A 7,253-nucleotide genomic window follows, 5' to 3' on the forward strand; every position below is an offset into this window, starting at 1 on the left:
TGGAAGGACATGGTCCTTCAGATGGATGGGAGACTAGCCAGAAGAGAGTTGATTGAATTTATGGCGAATGGGTCTGTGGAAAATGGGCGAGTAACCAGTATAGTGAAAGGTGTGAAGGTGGAGTTTGATGCACCAGAGCTGGGCAGGATTCTAGACATCCCAAGTGAGGGCTATGATGATTACACTAGGCAAAGGTGGCCTTGTCTAGATGATCTGCCCATAGCACTCCAAATTACCAGGAACTTCTGTGACACAAAGGATGCTGAAGAGGTGCCTGAAGCACGATTTGTTCAAAAGAGTGAAATGAAGCCAGAGCATAAAGTGCTCTTTGAGTTTGTGAACAAATGTCTGTTGCCTAGACAAGAAAAGGAGGCACACTGCAAATTATATGGACCTGGTCCTCATGGAGTGTCTTGTGAGGGGTAAACAAATCAATTGGCCTGGTTTCATAGTCAAATTGCTGGACAGAGTCATAAATGGTTCAAAGGCTCATGCTACTCCTTATGGATTCATTTTGACAACTGCACTGGACAGGATGAACGTCCCTTTGAAGAAGTGGGAAAATGCCTCCAGTAAGGAGCACTTTGGAATCAAGACTCTCCAGGCCTGTGATTATCTGCTAAGTGTTGCCCCTGTTGAACCTGGTTCATCCGTAAAAACTCTAGTGAATAGCAAAGTTAGAGCGTTGATGCAAGAATGTGGGACCAAAGATGCTGAGATTGCTAGGCTTCAGGCTCGAGTAGCTGAATTGGAAGAAGAAAGGAATGGGCTGAAGGCAGAACTTGCAAAAGAAAAGGAAAAGAGTGAAGGGATGCTACAAACAATGCTCAACCTACTCCAATCCCAACCCTCCAGTTCTTCTAAGCCTTAGCCATCTTTGTCCTAGTTCCGAACCATTTCAGTTACCCCCAGTGACCCAGATTAGGGATTTTTCTTGTTTTTGCTCATGGTTGGTAGTTTTTGTTCTTTCTTTTTGTGGACTGTACTGTAGAAGCAATGCCTTAACAATGACAATTTGCATTTCTCTTGTTTTGTGATGATTCTGCTCTTAATAGTTATTTTTTGTCAAGTTGATTTTTGATTATCTAAAGCATGCTTTCACTTGCAGTTGCCCCAGTGGCCATGAGTAATGATTAATATTCTGGGATTCACAAATCTATGCAACTTTTTGATTATGCCAAAAGGGGGAAGATATTGTGCTTTAAAAGAAATTGTGTCTATTTTCTGAACAGTGATGTTTATGACCTAATTAAATCTGGCCCTTAATGATAAGTAAAAATTTTCGAGTGATGATATTTTAGCTGAGTTCCACAGGTTCTATAATCAGTAAAAGCATAGAGTTTGTCATCATCAAAAAGGGGGAATTTGTTGGCCCAAGATCAGTTGAAGTTTTGAAGAATGACAAACGAACTCAGTAAAGGACCAGGTTCATCTAAGGAGAAACAGTGTTATGGCCCATACACATGAGATGCATGTGAAGAAGATAAGTCCTTGAGATCAAGCAGCAATATCTTGATGAATATCTTCTGAACTGATCGAAAAGATTGCATATAGGATAAGGAGTTGAAGTCTCCTTATGAAAAGAGAATTATATCCGGATCAAGAATATGGATTAGGAGTTAGAGTTGTTCATGGACTCGAATTGTCAAAGGATCCACAATTCGAGTTCTTATCAAACTCTGATTACTAACTTTATAAATATAACGATTGTTCTCTTTTACAGGTAGATGCACATAAGCAGAAGTTAAGCATATTTGAGAGCAAAGAGATCAAGTCTGATTTGCAAGCAATATATGCGAGATACAAGTGTGCACGTCTGAAGCTACATGAACTAAGATAGAAGAACCAGTTTCATCATTGTGTTTATTCTAAGTCTAGTCAATTGTAGTAGGTTTTCATATTGTACCTTTCAGCTTTCATAGAAGCAATTGTAATAGGTATATTGAGTATTCAAGTTAGAGTTAACTTGAAAGTGTCGCAACAGTTGAGGCTGTGTGCTACACTGGGATTAGAGTTAATCCTTAGGTTTACAAAGAGTTTTGTAAATGCAGTTTTTGGCTCAGTGATTTTAGTGGAGTTTGGGAAAATCCTACTGAGTAGTAGGTCGTGGTTTTTTCACCTTTTGAGCCAGGTGTTTTCCACGTAAAAATCTCTGTGCACTTTACTTTCAGTATTTATTATTCCGCAAACTGCTGTAGTTAGAACACTTAGAAGAACCAGGTTCTTCTAACGCGAAAATTAGGTACCACACAAATCACCCCCCCTCTTGTGTGGTATTGACGTTTATAACATCAGCAGTGGAAGGGCCAGCTTTTATGTGTCCAAGTTCAGAGGGAGCTCAAGGATCCCAAAGCAAGGCTCACACAAAAGGGGCAGAACCTAGTGGTCTAAGAGTAGATATGAGAGTGCTTGACATAGATTTAAAAGAGTTGAGTTGGAAACAGTTTTGAAAATGATTAGTTTGAAATAAGTTTGCAACAGCAACAAAAGAGTTGCTTAGGGAAAAACAGTTTTGAAAGGGGAAGGGGATAGGAGCAACAACAACTTGGAACAAGCCAGCACACACACAAAACAGTTTTAGAAGTTACAAGCAGGGAAGTAGGGGTGTGGGACATAGAGGGCCCAAATAAAAAGCACATGAACCTAGCTGAGAAGATGGTGCATATAGACTAGCAAGTACAAAGAACAGGTAGGGACTGATTGGTCTCCAGAACATAAACAATTACTTCAAAGAGTTAACAAGGGAATCATTCTTGAAATTGGAACAGTAACAAGATATAGGGACAGGGTATGGGAGTAGTCATGCAGGAGTCTATTACACATAATTAGTCATGACTTAGTGTTAACCAAGTACATTAAGAGACATACTAGTTGAGGGACATAAACAGGCACTCAAGTAGACAAGCCGATTACATTTGACCAAGAGAGGGCAGAACTTAAGCATGCTGAGTAAAGCAGTAGACATGAAGTGAAATTAAACAACATGAGCCATTAAGTCAGTGCAGAAAGAGACAGGGATCGACAAACAGTGGAGCACATAGAGTTGAGTTTCAGAATCTAACTAGGGACATACCAGTTAAGGAAGTAAAGTGCAGAAAAAGTGAAGCAAGTAGAGTTCCACAGTCTAGCCTTGGCTTTCAGCCGGCTAGACAAAGCAGTAGCACAAGTAGTAGAGAAAGAAGAGAGAGTTTGAGTGTGTATGTGTGTGTTCTGAACTATTGTTCGTGTTGTTTAATGAAAGGACTTAGGGTATTTCTAGCTTTAAAAATAGGTCGAAAATAAGGTAACAAGTACTAACTTAGCATAATTATAGAAATAATACGAATCAGAATCAATTAAAGACCTGGACTTCCTTCAATTAGGGAGCCATGGTTCAAACGGGCACAAGTTGTATCAAATAAGGAAAAGAATTGCTTGTAAGACTGATTTTACCATAATAGGAATAATAAAAGCATGTAGCATGTAATAAGGACTAAGTACAGAATAGTTTAAATATAAGGAAAGTGCACGTTAATTAACAACATATTTGTGCATATAAACAAGGTAGAGTACAATTTGATTCTGAAAAATCAGTTCAGAGAATCACGAATGAGATTGAAAATCACAGGGAATCAGCACTAACTAAGGAAAGTATCAAAAAAGTAAGGAAGCGATTTCGAAAAATCAGTATAGAGTTACAAGGAAAATACCCAAAATCAAAGATGTAGGTTTAAATCAACATAAATTACGTGAACAATCAATAAAACAAATAATCAGACCTATTACACGATAAATAGCACGGGTTTGGACAAAATCAGAGAAACCTTAAGAACGAATTAGAACAGGAAGCACAAGAGCATATAGAACACATATAAAGCCTAGAATATTCATGATAGTCATGCAAACACACCGCAAACAAATTCAAACTACGAATCGAATCCAGAAGCATTAGGGTTTCTTGACAAAAATGAGCAAAAAGGAAAGACTCGGGTAATGTTTAAACATGCCAAAAATCAAAGTAATTACTAAAATCAGAAAGAAATCTTTTTTGTAAAAAGGGTTTTGAAACCCTAGTCTGGAAAATGAAGAAATCGTTTGAAATCGGAGAAACATTTTGAGGAAAACAGGTGAAAACCTTAAGAAACCCATAGATCCATCACAGATCTAAAAGGATCGGAGGATTTATAGCTAGGTTTTTCAGAAAAATAGCAGAGACGAAGAAACAATCGGTTAAAAACTCATGGATACACCTAGATCTAAGACAGATCTAAAGAAAAGTGGAAAATATCAAGAGCGAGGGTTTCAGAGAACCTAAAGAAGATGAGAAAATATTAGATCGTTAACGGTCATAGACGGAAAAGCCATGGATCTGACTCGAACAACCATGGATGGAAGTTGAGCAAGATCTGGACTAGATCTCTTCGAGATCTTTCCACGAAATCACAAAAACGAGCAACCAGGAGACGTAGGAGACAGGTATACGTCTCAAACAGCCATGGGAATCCATGGATCAAGTGAGGATCGAAGGGGATTAAGGCTAGTTTGGGTGGCGGCGGCTAGGGTTAGATTTTAGGTCTCAGAGAGAATTGGAGAGGAAAGGGGATTCTAGGGCGGCGGTTTGGTAAGAAATGAATTAGGTTAGGGGGTTGTTTAGGTTAAAAAAGGTAAGAGAGAATAGGGGCCGTTGATCTTAGAGATCAATGGCTGGGATGAGAAGGGTAGGTGGGGATCCGGGTTTGGGTATGGGTTAAACGGGTGTGGGTCGGGTTTTAATTGAAATTGGGCTGGGAAATTGGGGTCCAATTTTGGGCTACAATTGAAAGCCAATTTGGTTATATTCTAAATAGCCACTTTTTCCCTATTTAATTTATACAAAAATAGTAAATAGTTTCTGAAAACTAATTTAAAGGGCTAAAATAATTTATAATACATAATTAACAATTTAAAAATACAGGATCCACTTTTATGCGTATAAAACATAATTAAATCTAAAAAGGCTATTATTGCAATTATGTGCAATTTAGCTTAAAAAACACTAAATAAAATTGTAAAAATATGTAAAAATTACTTTAGCCATATTTTGGCATAAGTATAGAAATACAATAGATGAATTATCAAAATAATAATTTTTGGAAATAATTATTGGGGATTTTATGGATAAAGAGGGAGAAAATAAATCAATTTAAAACTTTAAATTGATTATATATGAAAATAATAAAACACTTGGACATGCTTATATATGCATATATATGCTATTTTGAAGGTATTTTGCATATCAAAAATATATAGAGAAAAATTGGGTATCAACAGCGTACGTATACTCATTTTAGTTTGATGCGTCAAGAATCATGTCACGTGTGCGTGTATACAATTCACACACTTAGTTTAGTTAAGAAAAAAGTTTGGTCAAAGTCGAGGGAACGTGTACATTGAATTTATTTGAAATAATTGCAATCATGTCACGCGAACATGTACAAAATCATGATAGTATTTTAAAGAACCGTGCCTAAAAGCATTTCTACAAGTATTCATTTTGGAAATCGTAATCATGTCACGCGAACGTGTACATAATCACGATAATTTGATTAAATGCGTGCCTAAAGCAAACTACGACATTTCATAATTATTGTCCTAAACTAAATTGAGATTATTGTCAAACTAGCGGAGTTTCACACTGAAAACGTAGCCTTAAACTATGAACAGAAGACATGCACATCATGTGCCAAACATTAATCCTCTAACACCTTATATGGCAATCAGACATAACTTAGTCATGACCAACAACCCATTAATTTTGGTTTAGCATTTAACAAGAACTAAAATGAAGTGACTTAATCATATTTCCTCAAACTTAGAGCATGTGACTAAATTACAATGGAGAGTTGAAATTGACAAAGCACATTCACTACAGATTGAGAGCCCATTAATCTCATTTTACCTATTCAAACAATAACTGAATTCTAGCCTTTAAAGAAACAAAAATAGCTGAAATATTCAACTTCACCTTTAATAGACCGAAAAATCAAAGTAGTGGTATATTAATTTTGAAGCAAATATGATCAATTCAGTTTTCTTAAAAAAAAAACTCACAAAAGTTTGATTGAAAACTTTATTCACATAATCCTATTCCAGTAAGCATGTCATTTTAAGATAACTCTAAACTAAGACACAAACTTGGCACATCGATAGTACCGGAGTTCAAATCCAAACAAACTTTCTATCTTCCAACTCTAAGATTTAATTAGAAGAAACAATAACCAAGGTGACATAGATTAATCTGAAAGCAGTCAATAATCCTCAACCATTACAATAAACTTAATTCATCTCATACCGGCCCTCGTCATATTAAGCTCAACAACACAGAAATACCGAAGGGAAAAGAGATGAATCTGAATTAAACTCTCTATTACCTTGTTCAGAAGTTATTACAAGCAAATCCGGCGCCAGAAATCATGCGTCCAGTAACAAACAAACGAGGCAGCAACAAAACTAATTCGAAACTGGAACCGGGAACTCGAAATCCCACGAGCAACCTTCAGCAGCTTTTAAACCCAGAAAATCGTTCCCCAAAGCTTGTTTTCAGATCTCTTTTGAGTTTTTTCTTTGAATTTTTGGAAGTTTTTGTTTCTAGCTCTAAGATGAGTGCCTCTCGTGTGTGAGACTTCAGATGTGTGTGGATCGACTGGTTTTTTGAAGAGAAAGAATGAGGTCTGTCTGTCTTCTGCTCTCTTATTGAAGATGAGCTCTCTTGTTGAAGATGAGAAAGTGAGAGATCGAAGAGGGAGTCATGGCACTAGGTCTTAAGGGGGGATATGATATTTTAGTCTCTGCGTGTGTGTATTTCTTTTTTTTTTTGCGTTCTTCTCTGTTTTTTTTTTTGCTGAAGTGGGGGAATTCCAAAATATATAGATGTGTGTGTTGTATAACTGATGTGAAGAAAGTGGGGAAGTGAGGATTGAGACGTGAGTGTGTGGGAGTGTGGGGTGAGAGAGATGAAGGGAGATACGTGAAAGGAGGGAAGCTAAGCTAAAAATGAGTATTTATGAGATTGGGATTGTTATCTAATTAATTAAAAAAAAAATCAGATTTTTGAATTCTTTTTTTTTATTTTTTTAGAAGATAAATTAAAATATTAAATATGAAGATTAACTAACATTTCTTATAATATAGGAAAACCATATATTTATATGTACTTTAAGTGATATTAAGAAAAATACTGTAATTTATTGTAATTCTAATTAAAAGAAATCATATATTGTTTGTAAAAAATTTTT

Source organism: Nicotiana attenuata, chromosome 3 (genome assembly GCF_001879085.1).
Source record: "Nicotiana attenuata strain UT chromosome 3, NIATTr2, whole genome shotgun sequence".
Lineage (NCBI taxonomy): Eukaryota > Viridiplantae > Streptophyta > Magnoliopsida > Solanales > Solanaceae > Nicotiana > Nicotiana attenuata.